This window comes from Mixophyes fleayi, chromosome 3, assembly GCF_038048845.1.
Source record: "Mixophyes fleayi isolate aMixFle1 chromosome 3, aMixFle1.hap1, whole genome shotgun sequence".
Lineage (NCBI taxonomy): Eukaryota > Metazoa > Chordata > Amphibia > Anura > Limnodynastidae > Mixophyes > Mixophyes fleayi.
The window spans coordinates 118,177,121-118,196,650 of NC_134404.1; the positions used below are offsets into that span (position 1 = coordinate 118,177,121).

At 41.6% G+C, this 19,530-nt stretch overlaps 1 long non-coding RNA gene across 1 annotated transcript; it reads left to right on the plus strand.

The window, feature by feature from the left end:
• Position 1: 1 nt before the first annotated feature.
• Positions 2–18,259, plus strand: LOC142143950 (uncharacterized). Its single transcript, XR_012689615.1, has 3 exons — positions 2–249; positions 4,981–5,156; positions 18,248–18,259. It is a non-coding gene; the product is annotated as an uncharacterized LOC142143950 (long non-coding RNA).
• The last annotated feature ends 1,271 nt before the right edge of the window (positions 18,260–19,530 follow it).

Genomic DNA, 19,530 nt, shown 5'->3' on the forward strand with positions numbered 1-19,530 from the left:
CCCCGCCCCCACCGCCTCCTTCTCCTCTTCCACCTCCCTCCTCCTTCTCTTCTCTCTCCCACCGCTCGGATACCAAAACTTTACTCCAAAATGGCGCTCCGGAGCTGACTAGAGTAAACCACGTGACCTCCCCTTCAGACCCAGCGCCATCTCTACCAATCAGGAGTGAGCTCTCCCGGGCGGCAGCGCCAGCTTCTACCTTGGCAAGGCGAGAAAAGCTTTCGAGCGTAGTTTCTTAAAGCGGTAAAGGTGAGCGGGTGGGGTCACGCTTCACACCTTTTTAAAGCGGCAATCTTATTTACAAAAAACAGTATGCTTGATAGTTGTCACCAATTATTACAGTATAAAGCCTAGCATATTAATATGTAGTGAGAATAACGCCCAATGTTCTGAATAAATGGGGATTGTACTGTTTAATTGACTTATTAGGAAGAAATATATCGAGAGTCACCGCTTGTTTTCAAGAATGTTATGCACATAATTATGGGTAAAGTACATTTAATATTTATATTACAATATGAGGAAATAACATTTCCTGTTTTTGAGCACATCATCGGTGGTGTATTTGGTTAGTGTAAAGCAGTAATTCCCAAACTTTTGCAGTTTGCGGCCCCCTTAGTCTCCATAATTTTTTCAAGACACCCCTCCAAAATAATTACAGAGCAGTCCCGTTTTATAAGCAGTTGGGTCAAAAAAAATGTAATAAGTATTAGGTCAGGACAGAAATACTTATTTAGTTGTATGCAAAAAACATACTTGCCGACTCCCCTGGAAAGTCCAGGAGACTCACAAAATTCGATTCAGTCTCCCGCGAGAATTGGCATTTCTCCCGCGTCCCGGAATTCCCTTGTTAAAATGGCGCGATTATAATGACGTGATTTTTGGTGAAACGCGCCATTTTGGCCCCGCCTCGCCAAAAATGGCATTTCCGTCACGGGGGCAGGGCCAAAATGCCACGTTTGGCTGTGCCCCGCCCCCTAGTCACGCCCCTCTCCCGGAAACAAGTTTCCGAGAGTAGGTAAGTATGACAAAAATAATGCACATAAATTCAAGGGAAAATAATATTTTTATATATTTTTTTCAACTATATTTCTGTTTAAGATTAATTTACAAATAACTCACACTATGCCCCCTCTGCATCTCCGAACGCTCTGTGGCCCCTCTGCATCTCCACACACTCTGTGCCCCCTCTGCATCTCCACACACTCTGTGCCCCCTCTGCATCTCCACACACTCTGCACCCCCACTGCATCTCCCCACACTCTGTGCCCCCTCTGCATCTCCACACACTCTGTGCCCCCTCTGCATCTCCACACACTCTGTGCCCCCTCTGCATCTCCACACACTCTGCGCCCCCTCTGCGTCTCCACACACTCTGCGCCCAAAAAGGCCTAGCTCGCAATCTCCGTTCCAGTTCATACCAAAGGTGTTCGATGGGGTTGAGGTCAGGGCACTGTGCGGGTCAGTAAAGTTCTTCCACACCGAACTCATCAAACCATGTCTTTGTAGTCATTGCTTTGTGCACTAGGGCACAGTCATGTTGGAATAGAAAAGGGCCTTCCCCAAACTGTTGCCACAAAGTTGGAAGCATAGCATTGTCCAAAATGACTTGGTATGCTGAAGCATTAAGATTGCCCTTCACTGGAGATAAGAAGCCTAGCCCAAACCCTGAAAAACAGCGCCATGCCTGTATCCCTCCTTCACCAAACTTTACAGTTGGCATAATGCAGTCAGGCAGGTAATATTCTCCCGTCATCCGCCAAACCCAGACTCGCCCATCTGACTGCCAAACAGAGAAGCGTGATTCGTCACTCCACAGAACACGTTTCCACTGCTCCACAGTCCAGTGCCGCTGTGCTTTACACTACTCCATCCGACGCTTGGCATTGATCTTGGTCATGTGAGGCTTGCATGCAGCTACTAGGCCATGGAAAACCATTCCATTAAACTCCTGCTTACATTAATGCCAGTGGAAGTTTGGAACTCTTCAGCTATGGAATCAACAGAGCGTTTCATCATCATCATCATTTATTTATATAGCGCCACTAATTCCGCAGCGCTGTACAAAGAACTCATTCACATCAGTCCCTGCCCCATTGGAGCTTACAGTCTAAATTCCCTACTATAGACACACACTCACACACAGCGTTTGCCACTTTTACGCACCATGCGCCTTAGCAGTCGTTGACCCCGCTCTGTGGTTTTACGTGGCCTTTCGTTATGTGGCTTAGTTGCTGTTATTCCTACACGCTTCCACTTCGTACTTTGAGTACTACTTGCCCGTCCATGCCGACATTTTTTATTATTATTTGTTTATTTTTTTAATCTAATGTTTTATATTTCTTCTTTTTTTTTTTTTTTATACTTTTTGCGGGTGGGGTGGCTCAGCTCCCTTCGTTGGTGGAGGGACCAGGCTATTTAAAAAATAAAACAGATACTCACATGATCTTGGCGTCGGCCTCCTTCCCCTCTACTCTGTTTGCACTAACTGTCGGGTGTGACGTCATCACATCACGCCCGACATACCTGGCACAGTGATTAAGGAGAGGGAGGAGGGCAGCATGGCACAGTGATGAAGTAGAAGGGGGGAGCAGCATGGCACAGAGAGATGAAGGGGGGCAGCATGGCACAGAGTGATGAAGGAGGTGCCAGGTGAAGGGGGAAAAAGAACATGGAAGGCGCAGTGTGATCATAAAGGGGCACAACGTGGTTGTGATGAAGGGGCACAGTGTGATCATAAGGAAGCACAGCGTGGTGATGATGAAGGGGCACAGTAATGAGTGTGTGATGGCACAGGGGGCTTGTAGTAGTGTGTGTGTGATGACACAGGGGACTTGTGGTAGTGTGTGTGTGATAGCACGGGGCTTGTGGTAGTGTGTGTGTGATGGCACAGGGGGCTTGTGGTAATGTGTGTATGATGGCATAGGTGGCTTGTGGCAATGTAGTGTGTGTGAGGTAGGTGGTGGCTAATTAATGGGTGCTATTTTGTTTGTGGGATGATGGTGTGGCAATTTAATATTGTGGACTTAATTTAAGATGGGTGGTTTAGGAGCTATTGAATGTGGGGGTGAGCTTGGGGAGAATGAGGTCTCTTTATTAAATGTGACTATGAATTATTTAATGGCAGTGATGGTTGCGGGAAATAGGTATATTTATGAAATGTAAATACCATTAATTTATTGCTGGGGCTGTATGCAGGGAGGGAAATAGGTTTATTTATGAAATGGGAATACTATTATTTTAATGTTGGGGCTGGAGAGGGGTCTAATTATTACTCGTGGGTGCTATTGATTTAACGCCGGGGCTGGTTGAAATTTTCTAAATGTACCCTTTTTTTTTTTTTACAAATAGGGCCCCCAACATTCCAGGATCCAGACAACCCGCAACTAAAAAACCAGCAGCCACAGGTGGTGAAAATGACAAGAACGGATAGGAGAGAGCAGGAGAGTCTGTGAAATGTTGTGATTCTAATGGGACAATCCCAATTTTTGGTGACAGTTCTGCCCAATGTAAGGTGCAGGCCAAGACTGTGAACTCCTTATGTACTCTTTAGCATTCTTTATATACTACACTATGGTGCTAGCTGTCCTGAAATCAGAAGTGCACAACAATGCAGTTTTTTTTCTGTAGGACCGTGGCCTAGCGCTTTTCACCTGCTAGCCCCAATGATGCATAGCCACATCCCCAATCATATGACCACACCCACTTTCAGCAAAATGTGTACACACACATAAATATCCCACTGCTGAAGGCAAGTGTGTAATGCTAATTGCTAGTGGGTGAATGTGTATAGTGTAATTCCTTAGTGTTAGTGTGAGTAGCCCTGTGTCTGTGAGCATGTGTAGAGATTGCAAACAAGTTGTTGTCTGATGCCCACCACTGCAGTCGGCACTCTGAGTTCCAGAACTTGGCTGACAGCCTACCACTTACAATTTCTTATTCTAGTTCTCATTCATTCAGGTGGCAGACTGATACCACACAGACTGTCTGCACTCAACTGAATGCCTGAGCACTATTGATCTATCTGACAGTGACACTTGGGAGGTGTACTCTTAACTGATAGTTAAGGTCTTTACTGTCAGCCCACATCAACTCAACCAAGTGCAGAGGGCAGACTTTTATTGAAATTCTTGGTGACAGCTTGAAGACACTCCACCAAGTGTTGAATGTTAGGTTGTCAATATGATACAGTCTGCTTCCTAGCCCTGGAAGACACCTTAGAGAGAGACCCCAGTAATCTCTAAAGAAAGCACTAATTTCCTACCTTTCACGTTCTACGCAAAGAAACAGCTTAAAGCATGGTACCTTAATGGCAGGAATGCCCCTCCATATATTTAGGCTTGTTCTGATAGACAAAGGAGTACAGCTCGGTAACTGTGGACAAGAGTGTATAGTCCAGTTCCTGTGGCTAAGAGTGTATAGTCCTTTGCCCAGGGACAAAAATAGATATTGTAGGCCCCATACCAAGACTTTATAAATGAGCATGCAAATGTCAAAGGTGAGAAAAGCACACCACACCAGCTGCTACTATGGTAGTTATGCTTTTGCCTCTGCCAGTAAGCATATGTGTTTTTAGCCCATTGCCAGTAGTCAAGTGTGCCTCTGAGCAGGTGTGTATAGTTTTTTGCCACAGCCCATCTTACCAATTTTCGATTTTATTACTGTAAATAATTATGTTGTTTTTAACATAATCACCTGTTGTAATTCATATTATTGCTTCATTTTATGTGCATATTCAGCCATACAATATATGTGAGAATAACAATCTACTATGTTTTGATATAAAGATTATTTTTGCTCTGTATAATTCACTATGTAACATCTATTAAATGAATGCAAATAAAGATAACATTTAAAAAAAGCATAATGGCCAGTATGTATATCCCTTTGTTTTGAGCAAGTGTATACAGGTGAGTTCCTGAACAAAAGTGTTACCTGAGGACTCTCACCAGGCATTAAGTTTCAGTGTTTCGCCAACAGGTTACACCTCAGCAAGTACACTTAAAACTAACCACGGACAATCTGAATATTGTTAATCTGCTTCCCTGACTCTTATGAACAGTGAAGTGCCTGGAGATGTGCTAACTGCACAAGTGTGTTGCACACATGGGAGACATACCTCTCCAATTGTAACCAAAAGTTCTACCATACAGCAGGTACTCATCTAACTTCATGCAAGTAATGGCTTTACTAATGGGGGTGCAAAAAGGGGAGGGAAAGGGATTAAGTACTGTAGGAGAGCAGGCCTGTGTTTTTGTGTAAAGCTGCCAGGTAGACAACTAAGGAGGCATACAACAGTAACCTGAAAGGGTTATCAAAAACTTGAAGGGGGAGGAAAAGGTTTATATGTTCTTAGGAGACCTGAAGAGAGAGAATCAACTTTGTGAGGGTTGCTGTGTAAGCCTGATGTTCCTTGAAATCCATCCACCTAAACCAAGTAGCAACAAAGTCAGAATATTTGACCGTTGTCAAGAGGGTTAAATCATCCATTGTCCTAAAAATCTGATAGAACCAATCTCTGACTGTGGGTGGGGAACGAGAGCGCCAATGGACTGGATTTAGGGCATGCCTTGCAGTGTTGTTTAAGTGCTATAGAAGGCTTATATTTAGAAATGAGAATGTTCAGGAAGGGTAGTAGCCAAAAACTAGGCGCAGTTGAAGCTGGTTTACCTAATATTGCACTGGACATTTTGATTACCTTGGACCTGAAAGGGGTGATAATCTCACAATTCCACCATATATGGAAAAGGGAACCCCTGGAAATATTGCAACGCCAGCAAGAGGGGAATGCTGTCTCAGCAATCTATGGATGGACTCAAGACACCTGTACTATATGGTTAGGAGTTTGGAATGGGCCTCTACCGCAGATGTGCTCAAGGGGCATCCATGGATCACTTAGTACACTTTGGTTCATGTGATTTGACCTACTATAGAACTCTGGTTTCTGTCCCACTCTTCTACAAATCGAGGTTTGGAGTCAAATGGAAGGATTTTATAAAAAACAGATATTGTATGTGTTGGAACTGATGTTGTGTACACACAGTTTCAAACTGTGATAGTTCTCTTTCAATAACTTCCGAGCCTCCAAAGGAGATTGCGAAGTGTCAGAGCTGGGGGAATCTCCGCATCTTGCGGTCTAGAAGGAGGGATTTGTCCTGCACTTCTTGGAAGGAACTCAATTTTCATCTGATCGTCAGTTGGACAACTCGCAACACTCTTGTTTGGACCCACGGTCTGAATCATTCTCTGCTGACATGGTGGAAAATCCAAATTGGGTGACACCTCCTTTGAAAGTCTAAGTCTCCTCCAAAGGTCAATAGTTGGATCTATTATGCGATGGGAGGTCCTAGATATCTTTTGGACCCAGGGTACAATGTGAAAAGGTGTTTTCCACCTGAGTCCATTTCGATCGTTCGCTCCTGGTCCAATCAAGATTTCTGTCTAGCAAGATAACATGGAGGTAGCTAGTAAACTTTGGTAGCTGCATATCTCCTTTACTGTTTACACCTATAGAGATTTTCATGTTTGAACATTGGCCTTCCACTCTTCCAAAGGCATGCACAATTTTCTGGAGATCACTACAGAAGTCAGGGGGATAGTCACAAGGATGGTCTGGATAAAATAGAGAATCTTTGGGAGAACACTAACTTTATACATGTTCATCCTACCCAACCAGTAGAACTGTGAGGACCAAACCCCTAGGTATCTGCGGATCTTAGGTATTAGTAGAGCAGAGTTTAATTTAAATAGTTGTGAGTTGGACCTGGCCAGAGCGATCCCCAGATACCAAATGTGCGAAGATTTCCATTTTAATGAAAATTGTGATTTGAGACCCTCTAGTACAGAAATATTATGAACCACCAATTGTATATAGCTTAAATTAAAGTTAGATAAACTACCAAACTCATCAAGTTCATGCATTAGGTTTGGAAGTGTCTTAATTAGATTACTAAATGTAGCCAATAGATCATTGGTGAATAACGCCAGGTAGTATTCATTGTTACCCACTTTGGTGCCAGTTATATTCTGCTCTAGTGTACCTCTCTGGCCAACCACATGCTTAAATTGAAGATCAGGGGTAATAAGCGGCAACCTTGGTGGGTGGCAGTAGTAATCTTCACTGCCTAGGAGAGAGTCCTATTAACTCTTGAGTTCTGCTGTGTGGACTCTATATAGTGGCAGGATCCTGTGTAGACAGATGGGACACAGGCTTAGGTGCCCCAGAGCCATAGTCATGAAGTGCTAATCAATCCTATCAAAATGTTTTTTTCAGCATTTGTAGATTGGAGCGCAGTAGGATGTTTGGAATAGATTGATCAAATCAATGATTCTTTTTGGTATTATCTCTCGTCTCTCTACCAGGTACAAAATCCACCTGGTCCTTGTGGATCAAACCTGGGAGGAGAAGCTTAAGCTCGTCCACTATGAGATTGGTAAATAAATTTACAGCCAGGTTTAGCAAGGAGCTCATGGATGGCTCTAGAAGTGCACTGAACTGTAATCCGAAAAGAGGGTAAGCTCTTTCGGGATTACAGTTCTGTGCACTTCTAGAGCCTGTTCCAAAAAAGTTGTCTTGTGATACTTCATGAAAGGCTTGCAGTAGGAGGGGAATTAGTTTATTCTTAAAGTTGTTATGGTATATGATAGACAAGCCATCTGGACCTGAGGGAAGGAGGGGGGTTGACAACTTCAAGTACTGTTGGTGTAAAGAGGGACTCCAACAATAATTTAGCTTGTATGCATGGAAAGTCATGGCAATATGGAGATCCATGTGTCTAACTTTGCCTTTCTCATCCTTCACAGAGTGTATGTGGACCTCAAAGACGTCTGTGCTCTGAGTGCCCTTGACAAAAGCCTCCCAGGTTTATCACCCCATTGATAAAATGTGTTCGTACAGCGCCTAAAAACTAATTTAGGATTTCCAGGTCCTGAATTTTGCGCAGTAAGGACCATTTACACCCCTCCTTCTGCCTTTTAAGAAAGGTCTCTCGTTGGTTACATTTCCCTCATATGACACATTTATAGTCTTCCCATAGGGTCACTTTTGAAGTCTGCCCAGTATCATTGACGGCTGTGAATATTCCCAGAGCCGCATTCAACTTTGCCTTACATGTAAAATCTTGTAACATTTGTTCCTTTCACTTTCAAGTCCAGATCTGCCAAGGCTATTGATAGATTAATGGGCCCACGATCGGATGTGTACTGTAGAGAATCCTCCAGGCATCTCCCAGCTTGTGGCCATGAAATGTTCTCCTTATACTAAGGGCACCATTTACTGAAACCCTGGGAGCACTTGTCCAACCGTGGTTCAAGTTCCTTCTAACATGCTCTGTTTCTTCAAGGGTTTTAATAATAAAAGGCATCTGTCCCATGTTTAGGGCATACAGTTTCCCCAGGGAAAATCTCTGGTTTAAGATTGTAACTTTGACCAGAATCATGGGTGACCTGTAAATCTGTTACTCTCAGACGTTTTGACAGGAGGATTCCTACAGTTCTAGATTTATTTTTGGAGTAATTGTTAAAGAAAGCTAATAGAGAGTGATAATTTTTCAGGCCAAGATATACAGCCTTTTTGAAGTGCATCTCCTGAATGAAATCAATGTCCATCCTCTCAGTGAGTAGAGTATGCAATGCAACCAACATGCTAGGTTTGTATCACATTCATGAGCATGTAACTTGTCCACTTCTGAAGGCCACCCTGCTTGCATTAATCTTGTAAAAGCAGCTGAAGTGATAGGCTTGCAAGGAACGTTGCTCTGCATTGCTTCCAGTGGACTAAATTAATTATGAATTGAATCTCATACTTTCTTACTTCCTGATTCAGAAAAATATATATTATGAGTTGCACACACACAGGTAGTCATTGTTATCTGCTACATATTCCAGACTTATCGGCACATTTTATTATCATACACAGCGATTCAATATTAGTATGTTCAATTTGCAGCATTTACTGGAATATCAAAGTTTCTTCAGTGGCATACTATTTATAGCAGATGTCATCATGTTTTGTCTGAAATGGGTTCAAACAGGAGCACTCCAAAGATAAAGAGTGTAAAATTGTGGGAGCGTTATTGTATATGTAACACAGGTGTGGGAGTGGTGATAGTAGACAAATGGAAGGCCTGGTATATCAATGTGGCACCGAGTTGTGATTTGCTCACCATCCTGGGAGGAATACAGGAATACATATCACACAATATTACTCATTCAAAAATAGAAGCCCCATAATTTTTAACCATAAGTCATTTAAGGTAGAACATGTTTTAAAACGTGCCTGTGACTTATTATCCAAATATGTATTCCCCTCCCTTTGCAACATATACTTTCAGTATTTTACAAAAATATTCAAACACATTGTAAGTTTTCATATATTGTTATATTATCAATGATATGTATTTTGTTCTGTTTTTAATCCATATTGTTAGAAGCAGACACACAGCAAGACAAAAATACCTGTTAGCAGATATGGTCAAAAACTAAACTATGCTTAAGTATTTAGATCCCACAGGTGAATATTTATTAGAGCCTCCTTTTGCCACAGTAACAGCTTTAAATATTTTGGAAAATATGTTTTGCTATGAGTGTTGATTTCCTTGAGTGATGTTTCCCAGAGCCAAAACTAAAATGTAATTTGGTTAAGAGAGACCACTTGCACCCCTCCCCCTAAACTTGGTTGAAGTAGATGCCTCCTCCCAGTGGCAGCACACCTATGGAGGAGTCATAGCCATTCTGCTGTGGGGGCATGCCTTACCCTTTACAATCAATAAACTGTTCTCCAACCCTGTGCTGCTCTTTACTACCTGATCTTGCAGCTATGACTACTTGGTGCTGCTGCTGGTGTTTTGTGCTAGGTTGATGCTTGGCAAGATCCAGGAATGTTGGGCTGTAATTGGAAAATAGGTACTGTTCAACTCCTGGAAAGCTGAGCAATGAGTGAACTAACTAAAGTTATGTTCATGTACTGTTCATGAATGGCAAATAGATATGTCGCACTAATCACTAACTTGCATTTGTTGGCTGTATGTATATGATCGGAAGTATGTCATGAGGGAAAAGGAATATATAAAAGGTATAGGGGCCAACGGTCTATAAAAACACTCCTTTGGAAGATTTGATTTTTCTACAGGACTACGCCTTTGCCACCGCTTCTTACCAGGAAACCGTAACTGAAGGATGTGGACCACAAAGTGTCAAGATTTATTCTATACTAAAGGATTTTTTTTTAGAAAAATACTCCTTTAATTAATATCTAAAATATAACAAAATGCAGTTAGTTAAGGGAGACTGACAGGTCCAACCTACTTAATATCTACAAGAGTATATTACATTATATTGCAAAACAACACTCTTTGGTAATACATGAAAATACTATTAATATATCTTCAGTGACAGAATTTATATTGAGAAACAGAAATTGGCTTGTTTTATAAAAACATTTAAAAGTAAAAAAAAAACAACACTATCAATTAACATGTCAAAGGACTACAATGTTAAGAACAATTATCTGAATCATCTATAATAATTACAAAGACCAGCATAACTACTTTTTAACTGTCCAAATTGGAAGTAATTATGCAGTAAAGACCGAAAAAGAGTCTCTATATAGCAATAATTTCAGTTATTAGTATAGAGCAAGTTATAGCCCCCAACCTGCCTAACTCCTATTGGACAGTGCAAACATTTGCACCCACATAGATGCCACAATCTTATCACATAAATCCATGTGCTTCCCCATAAAACAGAGCCTGTGCACAACAGTGGACATGTGACATCAGAAAAGAGTATTTCCTTATTTACCCTTTTGTAAATGAGCCTTTGCGTTATATTTTTTAAGCTGCGGGTTTGAAAAAGTGGGGATGTTGCCTATAGCAACCAATCAGATTCTAGTTATCATTTATTTAGTACATTCTACAAAATGACAGCTAGAATCTGATTGGTTGCTATAGGCAACATCTCCACTTTTTTAAACCCGCATTTTAGTAAATATACCCCTTTGTGTCTTTTAATTTGGCTGAAAACACCATTCAGTTTGAATGTTGTTTATATATGTCCACTCATGGCTGGCAGAACACCATAAACTCGTTAAGTGCGGCCGGAGTGCGCCATACTTACTCAGCCAACTTGCAAGCTGGCCTGCAGGTGACGTCCCCCTTATCATCCATAGGTGAGGTCCCCCTTGTTCCGAGTCCCCACCCTAAATAGAGTGGGCTCCGGAAAAAGTGTAGTATCAGCGCATGCACAGTGAATGGCATCCCCTGTACATGCTCTGTGAAGGGCAGGGGGGTCGCTGGAGAACCTGCATATGCCCTGTGTACATTGCCTACATTGGCTCAGTTTTATGAAATATACAAGCACCTGCTCAGTTGTACAAGTGACTTATTTGGAGTTATTGGTAATTGTTGACAGCATAAAAAATGTTGGGAAATTAAGACACAAAAAAAGTTTGTTCCCAGCAAGGTTACACAGTGCTGTAACTTTCTGCTACAAAATAATATTACCTTGTTACTTGCCAACATCATACTACTTTAGAAGTGAAAGACAGAACAATTTTGATGGTTTTTTTTTATAGTTGCGTGAGTTCAACTTCACAAAAATCTACTCATATAACAGCTTGAGAGTTTTATTTCAATTAAGTGTGCTGCAAAAGTAATCTCATTTCCATCTGTAAAGTAGGTCAGGTCTTCTGTAAATGAATTGATGGCATTTTGTGCAACAGATCTTTAAACTACCCAAATCAGATTAGAGAGTAATGTTGTAACAGAGAAATCTAAGCACCTTTCAGTTCATGTGCTGTCCATGAAGCTGCAGATCTATTACATATTCTTCTTGTGGACATAATAAAATAATATTGCACCTCGGAGACTGCAGCTAATTGGCTTATAATCTTTCTCACTTTCGTTTTAATTGTTTCCAGTAAAATGTCTTAACCCGTAGTAACTGATGTGGGGTCAAAAAGATATTATATTGTAGAGGGCAAATCTATTGTTATTTTGTGCTTGGAATTCATTTTAAATTGTAAAATTTTAACTAAAATGTTTCATTCAGCCTTAAGAAAAGAATCCTGCAATTTTAGACAAATAAAAAAAAAAGTTATTGTCATGATACATTGAAGTACATAGTGAAACAAAAAGCCTAACCTTTTCTTAGTTATTTTCAGAGATTAGAGTGTATCAGACAAACTGAAAAGTGATACTGAGACAGGCTAATATAATTAATTCAGTTTAAAAAAAACATTTTTCGGGTGTATCCATACATGTCTTTTTTTTAATCTACCAGGTTTAATCACAGGTTTTCAGTGATTTTATTGACGATGTTCAAACCACCAGATTTACTAAAGGCCAAACCGATGAAAAACTGCTGTTTTACAAAACCCCACATTAGACATTACTGTCATATTTTATCATGTAAAGTATACAAAGTGTAAAATGCATCATGCTGCGGTTTACCCAACTGTCGGAAAAATCGATGGAAATACTACTGGAAGGTGTTGGCTCAAACCACTTGCTTTTTGCCGATCAGACTGGGAAAAAAATAAATACAGAATGTACAAAAAAACACCCTCCATTCCTTTCTGTAACAGCCCGTGCTACTCCACATTCAAAGGAATGCCATTAGCACCGTTCAGGTGCTCATTATAGGGAAAAACAAATTTTTAATTTCATTTCAACTAATGTATTGCAGGAGTAAAAGAGAAAATTCTAAATTAATGAAGCGGGTGGTTATAAAGCGTTAATTATGCTTTTGCTTAAATCTCCAGCCAGATCTACTTGTTAAATTATTTTCCCTATCTTTTTAGTTGACGAAACTGAAAATACTTGTCTTTCAGGGTGTACAGGGTAAAGTACAGTAATAGCATGTGTCATATATGGTAGTTTGTGTAAGGGATGAGAAGGGCACCTTGTCATATCTATATTGTAAATTGGCACATTGAAAATAGTAACAATTAAGCCTGAATTATTTCCTAGATGCATTCAACTTCTGAATTACCTTAAATGAAACTTGTTGGCATATAATTAATGTGATAACAGGTAACAGGTTCTTGTGTCATCCTATCATCTGCTTTTGATCTAAGCAGATGTGCAGGCAACTTGCTGGCAGGCATAGTCTGCACCACCTGGATCATTAAACCTGACAGATGATTGCAAATTGTTGCCAGTTATAAACATTCTATTTCTCATTCTTCAGTATTGGGATTGGAATTTCTGCAGACTCCATATTATGGAAGATAATTTTGTTTTTTTTTAATCACATATACAACCTTCCCAACTTTTTAGAATTTTTTACAGGAACCCTTTGTTACTGAGGTACATTTAAGTACATTAAGCATGGTGACGTCTAATGGGACCTTGGTGCGCTACAATCCTCATCATAGTATGCTAAATTTTAAATATTTATTTTCAGTAGCTTGGAACCAATTAAGTTCAAAGAATCGCGAGAATTGCTGTAGCATGTATTTGATTGGTATTGAAAATAGGGCCATTTTTGGGGACAAATGTTTAAATCCATGGACTTCCCCTTGGGCATTTATCAATTATGCACATGCATGTCTGCATTAAAACAGAAGGCCCTGGAGAGAGATCATTTTTCTGTGCTCCCCACCCCTCTGAAACACACAAGGGATAACTTACAACATATGCTAACTTTTTTTTTTTTATTACATTAATCGTTTTTATTGAGATTTGTTAGGTTAACGGGGGATACAAAAAGAAAGAAGGGGAAAAGGGGGAGGGGGGGGATATGTACACACCAATACAGCGTATGCAGGTTACAAACATTGTACAGTATACATTTTACATTCTGCTGTGGTTATTTCACCTAACCCACCAGACTTGGTCTAAGTCTTTGAAGGCCCAATTTAAACACTCCATCCAGGCACACCTATTGGCGTAGGACCTCCATTAGCAGGGGGAGGGGAAGAAGGGTTATTAAGCGGAGCACCACCTTCATCAGTCACATAGACATGCCATTCAAACCATTTCCACAGTGGGGAGGATGGTCTCAAAGAGTAGGGGACATCAAGTGTTTCCATCTCGAATGCATAATGGACTTTGGTTATTACTTTTGACAGGGTGGGGGGTAGTGGCGCCCTCCATGCCTGGGCTATGGCAGCTCTGGCAGCAATAAGTATATGGTTAAACACTTAACAGGCCTGTCTTGGGACATGAGGTGGATATATTTGGAGCAGGGCAATTTCAGGGGCCTGAGAAAGATCTAATCCGGTCACCCTCTTAGCTAAATCAAATACCTGAGCCCAAAAGGAACGTAAAACCGGACATGCCCAAAAAATATGAAGCAAATCCCCAACCATCGAGCATTGTCTCCAGCACAACTTAGACTTGGAGGGCCACATTTTATGGATTCTGGAGGGGGTCAGGTATAGTCTATTAACTAGTTTGATAAACATTTCAGTGTGGTTTAAACATTTGGACATACGAAAAGCATTTATATAAACTGCCTGCCACTGGTCTTCTGTGAAGGATGTCTGGAGATCTGATTCCCACTGGAGTTGGCTAGAAATTTTGGCTCTTGGCTTTGGGGAAGTGAATCTGTACCAGAAGGTGATCCCCGCTCTATTATCTCCCTTCATAAGTTTCGAGACAAGTGGGGCTGGCGGGCCTGCAGGGTCATGTTATATTTCGAGAGGGAAGCTATCCAATGCCTGATTTGTAAATATTTGTAAAAATCTCTCGTAGGTATATGGAATTGGTGCTGAATTTGTGCGAAAGACATCAACCCCTGGTCATCAAATAAAGACCTTAGGTCTACTATGCCATTCGTTATCCACAGGGACAAATTCAAGTCTGGGATCAATTTCGCCAAAGTCCACAGTGACAGGTTATTAGCGGGGAGGGATATGGTAGGGGGGGTCTCAACCAACTTATCCCAGGCTCTCAACGCGTCCCTGACTAGCCGGGACATGGGCCCACAAGGAGGGCGCCACCGTCTGGGCAACCAGAGTAGATCTTGCAAAGGGAAAAGAGGATTGCGAGCCCGTTCCAAATCTACCCAAGGTTTTGTATTGGGGGGAAGAGACCAGTCTCTAAGTTGTGCAAGGAGGCAAGCCATATGATATCTAGCCAGGTCTGGAAGAGCTAGGCCACCCATTTGTCTGGTTAAGGACATACGAGCACTTGCCATTCGGGGGGGGTTTATTCTTCCAAATATATGAGCACATGATAGAGTGTAGTTTGTCCATTATGAGTTTTGGGAAATACAAGGGCAACGTACGGAACAGATACATTAGTTTTGGCAAGATCATCATCTTAAAAGCTGCCAGCCTCCCTAACCAGGAGACCTCGCTGCACATCCATGACTTGGTCAAGGTGAGAATTAGGGGAATCAAAGCCGCGAAGTTAAGGTCTATAATGTTGTTTATCGAGGGAGTAACCTGAATACCTAAATACTGGAGCACTTCAGACTTCCAAGAGTAAGGAAAACGGGCTTCAAGGCTCGACACTTTAGCTGGCGATAAATTAATAGGTAATGCGTCGGATTTAGTGGTATTCAGCTTATATGCTAACTTTTTAAATGAGAATATTGCTCTTCTTTAGATTAGTGGGAACTTGTTTTAGAATAAGAGGAGGCAAATTTAAGAGTGTTCACAAACCCCAGCACACAAAGTGCTTCTAGTTTTTTTTAAAAGCCTATTACCCAATCCCACAACCCAGTTCAACACATTTGTAGTCATGACAACAATACACGCACACAATGGCCGATGCAATTTTTTACTGAACATGCACCCAAAACAGACATAAGCTTAAGTCCCTATGCAGACTCCAGTGGCGCACGCAGGGGGGGTTTCTGAGTCTCCAGAAACCCCCCCTGCGCTAACTAAGTGGCCGCTATAGCTGCACTGTCCTATACAGCAGCCGCGGCGCTGTCAAAGAAGCGTCTGCGGCGGTGCTGTAGTGTATACAGCAACCCGGCGGACGCTTCTTAGACAGCGCCGCGGCTGCTGTATAGGACAGCGCTGAAGAAACAGAGCTGCTTCGCGGGAGGTTTTTTTTTTTTTGGGTCGGGGGGGAAACCCCACCCACCCCGACAATCCTCCGTTCGCCCCTGGACTTAGGAGTATCTAAGAGTTGCTACTGTGTACGCTTAGAGAGGAGAAACGGGGAGAAGGCAAATTTCTACATAGGGCAAGTACAGTAAAGGAGTGTTCATGTACCCTCTGCCTATGTGTAAGTACCAGCAGTCCTAGACATCACTGTCCACTGATTGCTGGCCTTCCCAATTAGAATCCTTAACAGAGCCCAGCTGGGCTCAGCCTCAGGCTAGAGCTGACATAACACATCTCTCAGTTGTTACCACTAACCTCCAGTACTGATGATATACATGCAGGGAATCTCCAATCAGCCAGCCACTATAAAACCTGCTCAGTGCACTCCTCATTGTCTGAGGATCATTTATATTCAACCTCAATACTCCCACTCCAGGAAGGGTGGGGGTACACTTTAACGGTGCGGAAAATTCCGACACCGAGGAGACCTACAAGGAAAATCCGAATGTCTTGAAAACCGATTTAAATATAACCAGACTTGCCTCCAAAGCGATGCTGTACATCTCCGATCGCAGCAGCATGGTCACCGCAAGTTATTCCGAATACAGAGATGTCCGGCACAACACTTTCACGTCATCACGACCTGAATCAATTTTAATTTAAAGCGGCAATGGTGGGACCCAGCAGGTTAAGTGTTTAAACACTTAACCCGACATTGGCGCTTTAAATTAAGATTGATTCAGGTCGCAATGACATGAAAGTGTTGTGCCGGACATCTCTGTATTCGGAATAACTTGCGGTGACCATGCTGCTGCGATCAAAGATGTACAGCGTCGCTTTGGAGATAAGTCTGGTTATATTCAAATCGGTTTTCAAGACATTCGGATTTTCCTTGTAGGTCTCCTCGGTGTCGCAATGGTGGTAATCGTGAAAATGATTACCACAGCTCCAGGACTATATTAGGAAGTACAGAAACTATTTGTGTTTCTTCAACTCATGTGCCCAGTCTCTCCGACAGCAACACAACCATACCTGCATTTCCATCTGCAGTGTTATCGACAGAGTCCTCATACCAGTTAAGTATTTTGCTGCTTTCACAGAGGAAATCAACTACACTGGGTCCTCACTGAGGGAAGTCCATATCCTCTTGTGGGGATCCCTGATGAATTCCAGTGGAGGTCTTAGACTCTGTTATTGTTGTCTGTGTGTGTACTCTGTTATACTTGCTGTCTATCTCAGTTCTACAGGGTCACAGCAATATACTTTGTTGTATATATTTATTTACTGCCTTAACCGTGCCAACACATCTGTGTACCTTATTTCAAGCTACGTGCACTTTAAACTGTACCAACACATTTGTGTAGCTCATTATGTGCTGTTCAACCAGTGCCAACAATTATGTTTACCTTATTGCATGCTATGTGCTTTTCAAACAGTGCCAACATATCCATGTATCTTAGTACACACTACACGCTGTTCAAACAGTGCCAACACCACCTGGTACCTTATTTCATGCTATGCTCTCTGCTCAGGCAGTACCTACTGTGTACTCCATTGCACATTATCAAACCCCCACACTTTGTGTACTCAGCTGTACCCTAAGCATTTTGCCTAGGGTGTCAAACACCTGAGTGAATTCTGGTGGGGCAACCGTTATTCTTTGTATCACATATATATATATCTGTACCCTTAGGTACAAAATCCCAAGTTCTCACTATCTGTAGAGGTCAAGAGAGACACATACATGCCTGTCAGTACTTCATTCATAAATTGTTTATTTTGTTACCTAATATGTCTTTCTAGTTTAGGGAAAGTTTTAGAGGGCTAAAAATGAGTGTGGTTTTGTTTTGTTGTTTTTTTTACTTTTTTTTTTATCTGATTCTGCTCAATTATTTTTTTTTACTTTTATTTTCTTTTACTAGAAAAGTCTTTAGTAGGTCAGAATAGACCTTGGGGGCAATACAAATATGTTCTAATTTTTACAGCAACTGCTTGTCTACTCTAACTAGATCTGACATGACAAGGTGTGTGGCTGCACCGCTTTAGGGCTCATGACCACCCGTTGTAAAAAGGTGGTGGGTGGTCTTTAAGAAGTTACTTGAATTCTCTCTGTAATGTATACAAGTCACTAGAATGCTCTTTGGATTATATATATGTGATTAGAATGCTCACTGCTTTGTAGAAAGGTAACTAGAATGCTCTAAATATTGTATATATGTAATTAGAATGCTCTCTATATTACAGTGGTGGCCAACCTGTGGCTCTAGACCCACATGGGGCTCTTTGAGCTTTGAAATGTGGCTCCTGGCCAGGGGCATCAACAAAGTACAGTTGTCCAGGCCCCAGCAGGTGTGGATTGGAAAATATTCAGCTTGTAGACTGACCGAGAGCAACCGCATCTTGTGACTTCCTCTGAACAATGCAGAGAGTCCACAGTGTCACAGACAATCCAATCAAGGAAGGCGGAGGACAGAGTGTAGTGCACTCTTCCTCCTTTCTCTGTGCAGGCAAGTAAGGGGCATGTGAGATCTGATGGCATATTTAAGGGCCATGCGTGGACGTCTGATGGCATTTAAGGGGCATGTGTTGAGATCTAGTGGCACGTGGGGAAGATTTTATGATTATTCTGAACATTTTTGGCAATGTGTTGGATATTTTGTTTTTTGCTTAGGAGGTTATTGTAAATTATGTTATATTTTCAATGTATGTGTGTATGGTATGTATGTGCATGTTTATACTGGGTATATATATATGCGCACACACAGAGCCGGTTTTAGACCTCATGGTGCCCTAGGCAAGTTATTGGTTTGGGCCCCCCGCCTCCCTGAAACAATCCATAGCATTATATTTTTTTTATACAAATGAAACAGGTAGCGCTCAACTCTATAACGGACAAGAGCAGCTATACTAAAGGGAATATCCCGTCCCTACAAAACAAGCGATCAAAATAATATAGTAAGAGCGCACAATTGACCTATGAAAATGAGTGGTTAGTAAATAGAATAGTATTATAATTTGGTGTAAATATGGAGATGGAGGTTATAGCTGTTATAATAAACCAATGTGATTAAACAAAACAGGCATTTATTCCAAATAGTGCAATTAAGAATGAACTGAAATCAAAAATTTTAAATTTAAAAAGACACAGCCACTGCATAGTAGGGTGCTAAAAAATGTCACCATATAGAAGTCTTTAGGAGACACAATACTCCATTAAAATAGTCCAATTGGGGCTATTGAACAAAAGTCCTGGAAATAATCCTTCTTAAAATCCAATGAAAAAAAGTCTGTGTAGAGGCAGTTTGAGGTTCAAATAACTCAGTCTTTTACCAACCTCATATGATGTTCCAAGGTTCAGGGGAAGTTCAGTGGTTCCTACAAAGTGAAGAGCTGCTGGGATCCCCGTTCTAATTGTAGCGCTGGACGCGCTAACGGTGCAAATCCTCAGTGATAGTAGGTGATGATCAGCAGGAGAGAGACGGCGTGCGTTCCACAGTGGAACGCACGTCACTTCCGGAATGACGTCA